The following is a 14,399-nucleotide window of genomic DNA, read 5'->3' as shown; positions in this document are numbered from 1 at the left end:
CGTTACTCCAGGTGAAGCCCCTATTACACATTATGGCAGGCAGAGCTCCCTTTTACACATTACGGCAGGCAGAGCTCCCTTTTACATGTTACGTCTGGCAGAGCTCCCTTTTACGCATTAGATGTGGTTCTCTGTCCTCAGTGCCTATGTGCTGTGGGCCGAGAACACTCAGCACACACCTAGCTACGGCACTGTACAAAAATCATGAGAACTCGGAGGTAGGCAATGTCTGCTCTCCAGCTATGGTGGAACCACAAGGCCAAGCATGCTCTATCATGTAATGTCTGTCAGGGCATGATGGGACTTGTGGTTCCACAGCATCAGGACCCAGGTACTTCTGTCCTCTCACCTTTCTAAGGGCTGGCATGAAGTGTCCCTACCACTCGCTGCTGTTCTGCTCACCCAGTTGTAGTTGTGTGGCTGCAGCATGATCCTGATCTCATGGGACACTGTCAATCCGTTGCCCGGAGACCAGGCCACTCACTGACAAGCACAGGCTGGGGCAGAGGGGCTGCTTAGGTGCAGTCCAGGAGCTCGCTGGCCGCTCACTGCCGCTGTGTGTGGTTGTAGATCTAGAGATTTTCAGCCAGCATGTCCCCTGGGATTACAGGTCTACAGGAGTGCAGAAGATCATCACTGTAACCTCCAGGCAGGAGGGGGAGGACATGCCGTTGTATGGACTGCATTGTAACTCTGGCAGGAGCTGGAGTGAGGTGAGGGGAGGATCAGGCACTACAGCAACCCACAGCTCACTTTAACCTACGGTGGTGGTGGAGGGGATTGGGCAGTATTGCTGCGGCTCATTATAACCTCTGGTTGAGGGGGGTGGCGAGTGGTTTGGCTGTACTGTAAGATCATGTTTCCGAGGGTGGGGGCAAAGCTTTACTGCCCGCGGCTGCACTTTAACTACCGCAGGCTCACATTGCATTGCGGAACTACGGGTGTTACCAGCGGTACTGCGCCCACAGTTCATGTGCGCTGTGTGCCATGCACTGCTGGCACACACCTAGTTACGGCCCTGCTGAGGAGGAATTATGAGGAGGATACGGGCAGGGACACTGAGATGGAATTTGGGGAGGGTGCAGGCAGGGAGACTAAGGGGGAATTACGAGGAGTGTGCAGGCAGGGACACTGAGGGGGAATTACGGTTAGGGTGCTGGTAGGGACACTGAGGGGGAATTATGAGAAGGGTGCGGGCAGGGACACTGAGTGAATTACAGGAGTGTATGGGCAGGGTCACTGAGGGGGCAGTTACAGGGATGGTGTGGGCAGTGACACTAAGGGGGAATTACAAGGAGGGTGTGGACAGAGGCACCAAGGGGATATATGCACAAATACATACAGTTAAAAACCCTTCTGTAGGTGAGATTGCACTACATGTCCCAGCAACTCCAATTGACAAGGTGTGCTGGGACTTGTAGTCTCAACACAGCTGGACAGGCAGTCACTGGTCTAGATACCTCTCCATACAGAGCTCTTTGTAACCTGTAATCCAGACAGCCAGGATAAACCATGCAGTGCAGCTATGGTACCCCAGAAAATGTACAGGTATGCTCATGCTGCACTGCTGACTGGTGCTGATTGTAGTGGCTGGTGTTTAGTGACATACTGTGTGGGACCAATGAGAAGGAGAGCGGATGAGGAAGAGCAGGTGCTTCGCCCCTCCCCATACCTGGAAGTGCCCTGCTCCCCAGCTATATGCACCATCATTGTGACTATAGTCACACAGAGTGTCAGAGTGCAATACGCTTCTGAAAGTCCGGCAGTGGATGAGCACTGCTAAGGGATGTACTCAGTGAGAACTACTATGTCATTCTACCCTCTGGTGCGGGTGGCACTGCCGGGCGGCGCCCCCCTCTTGGCCGGCGCCCCTGGCAAGTGCCATCCTGGCCAATAGGAAGATACACCCCTGATACATTACCAGGAAAGTCCAGGAACAGAGCATTTTCTCCCTCATGGAGAGGGTCAGGTAGGCAAGTATGACCAAAGTTTTTGTATACTCCATCTGCTGTAAAGTGTAAACATGGAGGAACTTTTCTGTACTCTAGTAAATCCTAGCTAGCCTCCCATCAAAACACATGTTTAGTCTTTGCACCATCCATATGACATTCAGCCATGTTGGTCCAAGAAACAGTGACGGGAGGGGAAGGGGGGGCAAGTACAATTTACCCAGGCCCTGGAATGTTGGAGGGGCCCAGAGGGGAGACAAGTGTCCCCCTCCCCTCACCTGGCTGCTGGGCTGCAATGTGGCCGGGGAAGGCACTTAAAGTACTATTTTTTTCAGTATTTTTTTTTTCCAAAGTGTGTAGGGCCCCCCCTCCCATTATTAGGCCATGCCCCCTGAAAAGTACATTGGCCCAGTCGGGCTCTCTACTGCCCTGTTTATTACTTTGCTGTTTGATAGCCCATTTAAGCATTTATTGGTGTCTGTATACAGGGCCGGTGCAAGGTTTCTTGACACCCTAGGCAAATTTTCTGCCTACTGCCCCCCAACACCATCAATTACTCACTTTCCCAGTCACTAAGGCGAAAGTACATAAGCGGCGTCTTATATGTTTCCCAGCCGTCTGACTGCATTGAGTACAACAAGGATGTATCTCTCAAAGACATAATTAATTGATGGGTACAGCTAGTGGCACCCCGTTCCCAGATCCTGGCACCCTACCCAGCTGCCTATATATTTCTATTTCATTCGTCTCTTATACATACATACATACATACATATCCACAGCGGCGGATTGGGATACAAAACCAGCCCGGGAAATTTCTGGAAGCAGCCCTAAATGGGGGGCGGGGGTCAGGGCAGCGGAGAGCGGATATGGATTGACGTACTGGTGGGGTGTGGCAAAATATGGAGAGGCATGGCCACCCCCTTAAAAAATTTTTTACTATCCATCTGACCCCCTCTGCAACAAACATGGGACACTACTGTATGTGCATGGGGACAGTGCCGTAACTAGGCATTTTAGCGCTGTGTGGAAGAAACGGCATCGGCGCACCCATCCATAAAATACGTTCAGTGTGCAGCGTAGGCGCACGTCCAAAGATTAGGGGCGTGGCTTCATGAGGAAGGGGTGTGGCCACAAAATAATACCAATTCATACTACCGTGCACAGTTGTCTCCATTATTCAAATTACGCCACACAGTAGCGCCACTACACCAGGTAGAGACCCTTTACACATTACGGCAGCCAGCGTCCCCCTTTTTACACATTACGGCAGCCAGCATCCCCCTTTTTACACATTACGGCAGAGAGCGTCCCCCTTTTTACACATTACGGCAGACAGCGTCCCCCTTTTTACACATTACGGCAGCCAGCGTCCCCCTTTTTACACATTACGGCAGCCAGTCCCCCTTTTTACACATTACGGCAGAGAGCGTCCCCCTTTTTACACATTATGGCAGACAGCGTCCCCCTTTTTACACATTACGGCAGCCAGCGTCCCCCTTTTTACACATTACGGCAGACAGCGTCCCTCTTTTTACACATTACGGCAGCCAGCGTCCCCCTTTTTACACATTACAGCAGCCAGCGTCCCCCTTTTTACACATTACGGCAGACAGCGTCCCTCTTTTTACACATTACGGCAGACAGCGTCCCCCTTTGTGTGAGGAGGGTAGGGCTGTGTGTGCGGATCTGAGTGAGGAGCTGTGTGTTTACCTTTAGTTGAATGGCTGTGGCTGGGGGTGGTTCCTCCATGGTGGCCGATTCCTTTTGAAAGTGGCTGCAGGACATGGCAATTTGGTGGCCTGGCCCTTGTTCAGCGTGGTGGATGGGCTGAGGCAGACACCGGGCGCGCTTCTCTCCCTGGGGCCCTTCTCTATTTTCCTACACGCAGCGCAGGCAGACACTAAGCCTATATTACTCCATACACTACCTCCATACATGCACACATACACTGCCTCCATACATATATACATCCATACACTGCCTCCATACATACACACATATATACATCCATACACTACGTACGTACACACACATATATACATCCATGCACTACCTTCGTACATACACATATATACATCCATATACACCCTCTATACATACATCCATACATACACACATATATACATCCATACAGTACCTCCATACATACACACATATATACAGCAATACACTGCCTCCGTACATACACACTGTCTCCATACATATACACATATATACATCTACCGTTCGGGTAACAGGCGGCGGGTGCAGAGTCGTGGGGTGGGGGTAACAAGATGCAGGAGCCGAGTGGGAGCGGGCAGCAGGCAGCTGAAGCAGAGTCGCGGGGGGTGGGAAGGGGGGGGGGGGGGCAGGGTAAAAGTTGCAGGGAGCCAAGTGGGAGTGGGTAACAGGCAGTGGGAGCAGAGTCGGGGGGGGGGGGGGGGAGGGGAGAAGAGCGGGTTACAAGTTGCAGGAGCCGAGTGGGAGCGGGTAACATGCAGCGGGAGCAGAGTCGTGAGGGGGGGGATATGTGTGACCAGAAGCGGCATGAGGGAGTGCAATTACAGAGGGGGGAGCATGTTACCCGCTCATCCAGTTACAGGGGGGGGGGGCAGGTAACATGTTGGAGACCAAACGCACCAGGGGGAAGAGGGAAAAATGATGCAGGTGCCCAGGCCATGCGGGAGACTGATCGAGGGGGGAAGCTGGTAACAAGATAAAGGAGGGGGGGTGAGGCAACATGTGGGAGCCCAATTGCGGGTGGGGGGGGGGGTATCTGGTAATAGGATGCAGGGGGGGGTTAACATGTGGGAGTAGAATTGCGGGCGGTGGGGGGGAATCTAGTAATAAGATGCAGGGGAGAGGGGGAGGCAACATGTGGGAGCCGAATTGCGCGAGGGGGTAGGGAATAGTAATAAGATGCAGGGGGGCAAGGGAAGAGGAACTGCTAGTTACCAGATGCAGGGGGAGGGGGGGGGGAGGGGGGGGGGGAGGGGGAGGCAGCGGGAGCCGGAGCCGAACAGCCGGGGGGGGGGGGAGAGAAGCCGGATGTCAAGATACCTGGGGGCAGAGGCAGCGGGAGCCGGATCCGAACAGCCGGGGGGGGGGGGAGAGAGCAGCCGGGTGACAAGATGCTGGTGGGGGGGGGGGGAAGGCAGCGGGAGCCGGCCCCGAACTGCTGGGTGACGACTTGCAGGAGGGGGGGGGAAGGCAGCGGGAGCCTGAGCCGATCAGCCGGGGTAGGGAGGAGAGAGCTGCCGAGGGACGAGATGCAAGAGGAGGTGGGGGGGAGACAGTGGGAGATGGAGCCAAACAGCCGTGGAGGGGAGGCAGAGGGTATGGTGATCAGATGCGGGGGTAGCACGGACACGTTGCAGGAGCCGATCATGGGAGGGGGGGAGCGTCGTAGCGGGTAAAAAGAGCGGAGCGGCACAGCGGGTACCTGCTTACTTAGACCAAGTGTGTGGGGGAGGGACGCCGGAGTGGGCATCATGAGGCAGGACTGGAGACAGTTGCAGGGGGAGCGCCAGTGCCAGCTCGTAAGCTGCTCCTCGTCTTTTACTGAATAGGAGGAGTTTGGCTGAGCGTTCTCTCGTTCACTGTGCGGTGCCGCCCTCCAGTGGTCGCCGCCCATAGGCAGCTGCCTAAAGCTGCCTAGTGGTAGCGCCGGCCCTGTCTGTATAACAGAATACACAGTACTATTTACAGTATAAAAACATCACGGCAGATCCTGTTAGTACTGTAAATTAAAAGTTCCCTAAGGAAACGGAAAGCTCAGCTGTGACAACATATTTCACTAAACACATGGAGCCTCATCTCGCTTCATATAGTTTTTCCAACATGATCAAAGAGCAGAAGAGGTCACGGGTTACCAAAATACATTATTTCCTGGCAAGCCAATTACACTGAAATCATCAAAAGTCTATTTATCAGTATGCCTTGGCTGGAAATGAATAGGAAAGGCAGGATATTTATTTATCTTTCAGACTGTGTGATTCTACAGAGCTGTTTTAGATGAAGAGTATTAATTAAGGAATATAACCAAAATATCTGTTTGTCTTAATCGTATTTTTAGAACTCCAGCCAAAGCTTAACATTTAGTTTGGGGTATAAATCATTAAGGGGGACATGTACTAAGCAGTGATAAAAGTGGAGAAGTGAGCCAGTGGAGAAGCTGCCCATGGCAACCAATCAGCTGCTCTGTATACTTTTACAGTATGCAAATTATAAATGTTACGTCAATGCTGATTGGTTGCCATGGGCAACTTCTCCACTGGCTCACTTCTCCACTTTTATCACTGCTTAGTACATGTCCCCCTAAGTTAGAGATAAATATAGACTGTACTTGGCTTTGGTTCACTAGTCCCTTATCTGGTGAATCCGCTGAAGGCTGCAATCGTTCAATACTGCCCTCTTCTATAGATACTGTAGGGCTTGCATCAGCATTGTTGGGGACTCTCCGCAGTTTGGGGGTGGGGGGGTTTGGGGGGTGCGTATCGACAGTTGATCAAGTTAGTAGTTGGAGAAGACCACTGAATGCAGAACATGCTGCTAATGTAACTGTATACTTTTTAATATGTCAATGAGCTCCAACCAAAAGTACATTTCAATAAATAAAAGTAGTTTTCAAATGTCACCTACATATACTGTGGCAGGGTTGGACTGGCCCTCAGGGGTACAGGGGAAACCCACAGTGGGCCCTACAGCCTGAGCACCCAACCCCTCCTCTAGGGATCAGGCTCCAGACTGTGCACTTGAATTATATATTATATATATATATATATATATATATATATATATATATTATATATATATATATATATATATATATATATATATATATACTAGGTGCTTCATCGCGTCCTACGGGCGCTCTTCACAGCGTCACAAGGGGCTACGCCCCCTTAACCCTTGAATGCCTTTCTCGGGTTCAATATTTGTATTATATGGAGTATTACCTGCATTCCTTTGTTAGTGGTTAAATATTGCACAATGAAAGGGCGTGCGTTGGTGAAGGAGGCGCAGCCCCTTGCGACGGCGTGAACAGCACCTGCAGGGCATGATGTACAGAATGTAGCGGGTGCGGGGGGACTGCGGATGGGGGAGGGTGTCTGTAGATGCTGCGGGTGGAGGAGGGGGCGGATGCATGGGGGAGCCCAGATGGGGAAGGGTCGGGAGGTGCTACGGATGGGGGAGGGGCAGAGGAGTGGGGGCTGCAGATGGGAAAGGGGTCCAGAGGCACTGCAGGTGGGGGAGGGGCAGGGGTGCCATGGGTGGGAGAGGGGCAGGTGCGGGGATGTTGCGGATGGGTGAAGGGTTCCAGAGGTGCTGTGGGATGGTAAGGGGCGGGGGTGGGGTAGGAGGTCTGGAGGCACCATGGGTGGGGGAGGAGCAGGTACAGGTGGTGCGGCAGATGGGGAAGGGGGTCTCAAAGCGCTGCAGGTGGTGGAGCGACAGGTGTAGGGGTGCCGTGGGTGGGGGAGGAGTGGTGGGGGGAACCACGGATTGAGGAGGGTGTCTGCAGATGCTGTGGGTGGAGGGGGGGCAGGTGTGGGGGGAGACATATATGGGGGGTGGATGGTGGAGGGGGCGTGGAGGTGCTGTGGGTGGTGGAGGGGCGGGGGAGTGGGAGCCGTGGGTGGTGTAGGGGGTCGAGGCACTGCGTATGGGGGAGGGGTGGGGTGCCGCATGTGGTGGAGGGGAAGGTGCGGAGGTGTGGTGCATTGGGGAGGGGTCTGGAGGCGCTGCGGGGACTGTACCTGCCAAAAAGGTAGTTGGAGGGTATGCAGTAACAGGGCCAGGACAGGGGTGACAGGGCCATTATAGGGTTGACAGGGCAAGCACAGGGGTGACAGGGCCAGCATAGGGGTGACAGGGCCAGCATAAGGGTGACAGGGCCAGCATAAGGGTGAAATGGCCAGGATAAGGGCCAGGATAAGGGTGAAATGGCCAGGATACGGGTGAAAGGGCCAGGATAAGGGTGACAGGGCAAGGCCAGGGGTGACAGGGACATGACAGAACACAGGGCACGGGAGAGATTGGTATTAGGGACAGAACAGTGGTGACAGACAGATGAGTCTTACCAGAGTCACTGCTGCTGGCTGCTGCTGTTCCACTCCAACCTGTTGGGATCTGCTGCTGGTGGAGACTTGGCATGGCTGACTCTCTCAGGCTGGAGTCCTGCTTCCTCTGCCCGTCCCCATCCCTCCCCCCCTCCTCAGTCACACACCGCAGACCTCACACAGCTGCCAGGCACTGTGGTAAGGGGAGACTGGGAGTGACTGGTTAGCCCCCAGGAGACACTGCGGCTGGAGGGAGGAGGGAGTCGTAGCGTGCACGCGGCGCGGGCCTCGCGGCTGCCGGGCACTGTAGAAAGGGGAGACTGGGAGTGACTGGTTAGCTCCCAGGAGACGCTGCGGCTGGAGGGAGGAGGGGGTCGGAGCCTGCAATCAGCGCAAACTTCTGCAGCGCTACCCGCCGGCTAAAGTGTGTGAAGGAGCTGGACGCACCTCACTGTGGGTGGCAGTGCTGCAGCTAGCGGTGGGGTTGCCGGGGCTGGAGATAACAGAGGCACTTTGGAACCTGCACAGCGGCAGGTGCCCCACAAAACTGCAGCTAAGAAGCGTGGAGTGTGCCAGAAAGTGACGCTCCTCTGCGCCAGAGAGCCCCTGCTGAGTTTGCTGATGTGGGGGGTCAAGCACACAGTGAGCCGGTGCCCGTCTGTCTGTACGGCATACCCCCTCACACAACCCCATACCTCCCCACTGTCCCGATTTTCGCGGGACAGTCCCATTTTTTTGGGTCTGTCCCGCTGTCCCACCCGTGGCCCGCAGTGTCCCGCGGTGAAGGGGGGTCAGTTGGGAAGCTCCTGAACTCGCTGTTCTGCTTAGCAGAACAGCGGTGAATAGATGCGCACAGCGTCTATTTAGTGGAGACAGGAGGAGAGGGGGCATCAGGGGGTACGGATTAAGCGGGGGTTCCGGCAGCAGAGCCGGATTAAGGGGGGAGGGCCAGGGGGTACGTACCGTGGGCCCCACAGTTTTAGGGGCCTCCCTGGCTGGAGTAGCTCTGTCCCAGCTCTTAAGCTCCCCGTCCTGCCAGTAACAGCAGCAGCATTGTGCTACAGCCAGCGCACGCTGCTGCGTGTTGGCAGGTCTGTGGTGTTGCAGGGAGGCAGCAGCCTCCCTGCTTTCTTCTGCCTGTGCGGGTGTGTAGGGGGGAGCGACCACCCCCTCTGGATTTACCCCTAGCTGAGGGGCCAAAATCCCATGGGGAAAATTTTTTCATAAGGGGGCGTGGCCACGCAGCACGATTAGGCCACGCCCCCAAACCCACAGCAGGCACAGCAATGAGATAGGGCCCCCCTGTCTCAAGTGCCCTGGGCCCCCCGGACTCATAATCCGCCCCTGGGGGCATGCCAGCAGCTCACAGAGCGCTGGGCATGCCCCCTCACTGACGAAAACGTGGGCCCTCCGGTGAAGCCACGTCCATTTTCGTTGGTCACGCCCCCTTTTCGCTGCATGTGTGTCCCTCCTGCCTGAAGAAAGCTGGTAGGTATGCACCCCTGCCTGTGCCATGCCCATACCATCTGCTTCTGCTCCTAGTCTCCTATAGATTTGCCCAGATCTGTGACTCATTTGACTAACTCCGCCCAGTGTTGTGACTCCGCCCAGCGTTAGCAAATGAGTCACAAAGTCACAGATCTGGGCTATTCTATAGGAGATATAATATTATATATATATATATATATATATATATATATATATATATATATTTGTCAAGGGGCCCAGACCATGCACTCTCTAATGGTTAGGCGAACCAATGTGGCACCTGACCACACCCCTAAACATGGGCCTCTACATCTGCATTCCCCCGGTGGGCCCATCACGCCCTAGTCCAACACCGCACTGTGGGCTGCCATGTCTGAACAATTCATCAGAAGTTGGCCAATGATTTCACTGGAAAGTGGTGAAATCACAGAAGAATGAGGATGTTTGGGCCTCGTTCCTCTGTAATGTCACAGGCTCCTATAAAGTGTTAGGAGGCAGCTAAATGTACTTTGGGCCACCCAACAAAATGTCTGCTCCTAATGGGATTCATGTAGAGTTGGACATGCGTCTTGTTTTTTAGCACAATAAACATGTTTCTGTACTGTGCTTGAGCTCCACAAAAAAAACCACGCACACACAAGCAGACTACTGCACATTTTACAGGCACAAGTCCGTAAACCTAGAGGGATGAAACAAGGTAGAGAAAGGGTAGATAAGCGCAGGCTGAGTACAGGAAGGGTGTGTTCATGTAACTGCGACTCAAGTAGACCTGGACGCAGGTGCAGATACTGTCTCAGTAGCTGTCTCTATTGTGGCAGTTGGAGGGGATGGCTCAACGATAAACAATAAATACTGTATGTCAGCAGTAATAGCTAGCCACGTCTGATTGGCTGATTGTGTACCGTGCACTCCAGCAGATAGCACTGAAATCATTAGCATCACTACTATATGATATGACATTACAGCCATCTGTTTTATCATTGTTTAATTGACATTTTTATTTGGACTACTACATGGAAAACAGGGGCATAATAATCATTTGTGGCTCAATGGCAACATTTGTAAGAGAGCCATGTACCACCCAATGCCAAATAACATAGAAATATGGGACAGACACAGAAGACAGGCCCCACTATCAGCTATGGGCACCAAAGCAGCTGCACCCACTGCACCTATGGTAATTATACCCTAGAGGGAAAAAACTCCCATCGCATTTTTCATAACCAGTTGTTTGGCGTTGCTGCAGAAGATGCGTCCTCTTCATGCTGGCCTTTCCCTGAGTTGTCTACAATTGGCCTGGACTGACTGCACTCTCTCACCTATTCTCTCTCCATCCCAGCCAGCAGTGTGCCATGGGTGATCCTTAGGATTGCCCAACACCTACTGATGGCTGCTCTTCTTGCAGGACTACACAATTGTACAATACAACAAATAACAAAATAAACAACAACCCGCACAAGGGACTGGATAGAAATGAAAGTCCATAGTCCGAGTTGTTCGCTCTGTATTTTTCATCGCATCGCAATGAAAATCCGCTTAGTACGCATGCGCAATGTTCGCACTGCGACTGCGCCAAGTAACTTTGCTATGAAGAAAGTAATTTTACTCACGGCTTTTTCATCGCTCCGGCGATCGTAATGTGATTGACAGGAAATGGGTGTTACTGGGCGGAAGCACGGCGTTTTAGGGGCGTGTGGCTGAAAACGCTACCGTTTCCGGAAAAAACGCAGGAGTGGCCGGAGAAACGGTGGGAGTGCCTGGGCGAACGCTGGGTGTGTTTGTGACGTCAACCAGGAACGACAAGCACTGAACTGATCGCACAGGCAGAGTAAGTCTGAAGCTACTCCAAAACTGCTACGAGGTTTGTGATCGCAATATTGCGATTACTTCGGTCGCACTTTTAAGAAGCTAAGATACACTCCCAGTAGGCGGCGGCTTAGCGTGTGTAACTCTGCTACATTCGCATTGCGACCGATCAACTCGGAATGAGGGCCATAGGTAGATCAACTTGTAGCATGAGTAAACAGGGGCCCTCGGGGAGGGAGGGAACCTCCTACGAGTATTAGTGGCACCAAACAGTACTTGGTTGTGCTGTTTTCAGAGCAGAGTGGGAGGACTCGGGGTCATAGACAAATGCAGGGGGGATTCCAGTTGCCCAGAAACTCCCATTCTCTTGGCCAACTGCTAAAATTAAGATCACAAAAGCAATAGTACATAATACGATTATTAGAGCTGCCGCCACAACATGCAGTGTAAGGGACAGAGCAGAGCTGCTGCACATGCCCAGTGGTAGCAACTTCTTCTACCAAGTTTGCTGTGTGGGGATCTGAGTTCTCAGTCAGTGCACTGGACCAGAGAGCAGCTGTCAGGAAGAAAAGATAGGAGTCTTACCATGAGGCGAGAAGTCAGGTTCTATCATGTATGTGTATTTATATAGTATGAGATGTTTAACCTTTTCCTGACCACTGATGTTATTTCTATTAAACACGTTCAGCCTATACTATAGACCAGAGGTTCTCAAACTCGGTCCTCGGGGGCCTACACAGTGCATGTTTTGCAGGTCTCCTCACAGAATCGCAAGTGAAATAATTAGCTCCACCTGTGGACCTTTTAAAATGTGTCAGTGAGTAATTAATACACCTGTGCACCTGCTGGGTTACCTGCAAAACATGCACTGTGTGGGCTCCCGAGGACCGAGTTTGAGAACCTCTGCTATAGACCATCTATACATTCAGTGTATAAAAAGACCAATGTGTACATATATGTCAAAGGTAGGTACTAGATTCTTCTACCACTTCCCCTGACTCCTGCACTTGCTCCAATGTTCCACAGAGTGGAAGATTGTGGAACGCATTTGGTAACCACCCCTCTAGAAATCCTGCGTTTGCCACTGGGGGTGTACTGTGGGTATCTGGGGGCGGGTGTACGTGTGCCCTGGAGGGGCGTCTCATGCATCAACGATATCACTAGACTAGCATTGATTATTTTCATTGTCACAAACCACACTATAGCCCAGAAAATGTCAGCTTCCTCTGCGTACACTGGTTTCATATAGGGACCAGTTATTCACCCATTTGTTAGAGCTGCAGTCACAGTGGGGTGAGAGCAACGTTCAAACTGCTGTAAAATAATGTTTGCAGCCATAAACATAAAAGACATGAAGAAGGGGAGATGGAAAGATGAATGCAAGCAGAAAATAAAGGGAAGAGGAAGTAGGTGGAGTGGGGGGAGTATAAATAGCCATGGTGAGGGAAGTGAAATTGGGAAGCACACTAGGGAGTATACATATTGAGCAATAAAACACAGATGTATAACATACACAATACAATAATATACCAGGTGAATGATAGGGAAGTCAAACAGTAACCAGATAGGCAATTGTGGAGCATGAGGAATAAGAGATCCTAATATAGCATTCATAACACAACGGAACATATGATGAAAGGCATATTTGACATTCAGCATTAATGTCTGCAACTGCTGCTCTGTGAGCAGTGGCGGATCCAGAACAAATTGACAGAGGGCGCACCATGACAAGGGAAATGTGTGTGTGTGGGGGGGGGGTGTTATTTGTATGCGACGAAATGTGCGTGCGCTCCAGTGGAAGTGGGTGTGGCCTTGCAACAATGGGTGTAGCCTCAAAGGGAATGCTGTATCTGTATGATGGGGAGAAGGTGATGCCTTGGATAAGCAGAGGGTTACAGGAGAGGGAAGGTGATGGGGAGATAGTGACGCTTGGGAGCAGAAGTGGGTGAAGCATTGTGTAACAAGAAGAGATGGTTGGAGATGAAAAGGCAGTGAGTGACAGGGAGAGGCAGAGGGTTCCAGTGAGTGACATTGGGGAATGGGTGATGGGGAGGCAGCGGGTGACGCTAGGGAATGAGTGACAGGGGGAGAAAGTGGGCGACCGGGAGAGCAGTGGGTGACAGGAGAGAGGTGTGACAGTGAGGCAGTGGGTGACAAAAGAGGGTAACGGGAAAAGGTAGTGAGCAACAAAGAGAAGCTGATGGGGAAAGGCAGCAAGTGATAGGGCGAAACAGAGGGTGACTAGGATTGTGATGCCTTGGAGAGGCAGAGGGTTACCGGAGAGAGAGGGTGATAGGGATATAGTGAAGTAGAGGAGAGGCAGAGAATGAGGTAATAAGTGTCAGAGAGAGGCAGAGAATGACAGGCAGAGAGAAACAGGGGATTAGTTGGAATTGGTGACTGGGTAGGCATTGGGTGAAAGGAGAAGCAGGGGTGACCAGGAATGGGTTGGTGACAGGGAGATAGTGGGTGACTGGGTAGGCAGAAGGTGACAGGGAAATAATGGGTGGCATGGAGCAATGTGTTCAGGGCACTGTGCTCACTACAGGTGATCAAGCTTCCACCCTCTGGGTCCCTATCGCAGTGGTTTGTGCAGTGTGCTGCGGAAATGGGAGGTTCAGGTGGCAGCTGTGGGCTGGCAGTGGCTGCTGCCGGTGTCTGGTACTGTGAGACAGCTGCCAATTCCCCTTAACAGCAGCCTAGTCACCCACTCCCCTTCCCCCTCCTGCCCCCTCTTCCCAATGCTTAAAGTTACAACCTGTTTGTGGTATTGTGCTGCTGTGGGAGAGAGTTGGGACTATTCGCTGTCCACTTTCCATATTTACGGAGAGAAGAAAGGTGGGGCGTAACTGGTCTCGCGGCTGCTGGCTTGGCGTCTGGTCAAGCCTCCGTGTCGACGGCTGTTAGGATGGCGTCCGCCTTATGCAGGCTGCTGGGCTCCTCTTCACTGCTTTTAGGACGTGTACACGGAGCCATGATCAATCCGCCTATCCCGCAAAGCAGAATGGATTAGGTGGAGCTGGGATGATCATGCCGGGGGGGTCCGACACTGACTGGGTGGATTGGCTAGCTTCCGGGCGGCCCGAGTATGTTGGTAGCTTGCCGCAGCAAA

General features: G+C 52.5%; 1 protein-coding gene and 1 long non-coding RNA gene across 2 annotated transcripts in view; one reads left to right on the top strand and one right to left on the bottom strand.

Moving 5' to 3' along the window:
* The window catches only part of WASF3 (WASP family member 3), a 248,033-nt gene extending 233,652 nt beyond the window's left edge, over window positions 1-14,381 (bottom strand). Inside the window, exon 1 of the mRNA XM_063951702.1 lies at window positions 14,046-14,381. The gene's annotated coding sequence lies outside the window, so the exon portion shown is untranslated. The remainder of the gene's footprint in view (window positions 1-14,045) is intronic.
* Window positions 1-14,399, top strand: part of LOC135002931 (uncharacterized) — an 86,413-nt gene that overhangs the window by 35,649 nt on the left and 36,365 nt on the right. The window lies entirely within an intron of this gene.

This window comes from Pseudophryne corroboree, chromosome 2 (assembly GCF_028390025.1).
Source record: "Pseudophryne corroboree isolate aPseCor3 chromosome 2, aPseCor3.hap2, whole genome shotgun sequence".
NCBI classification, from domain to species: domain Eukaryota; kingdom Metazoa; phylum Chordata; class Amphibia; order Anura; family Myobatrachidae; genus Pseudophryne; species Pseudophryne corroboree.
Note: the sequence above shows the minus strand (reverse complement) of the source record. Positions and strands in the feature narration are given on the sequence as shown.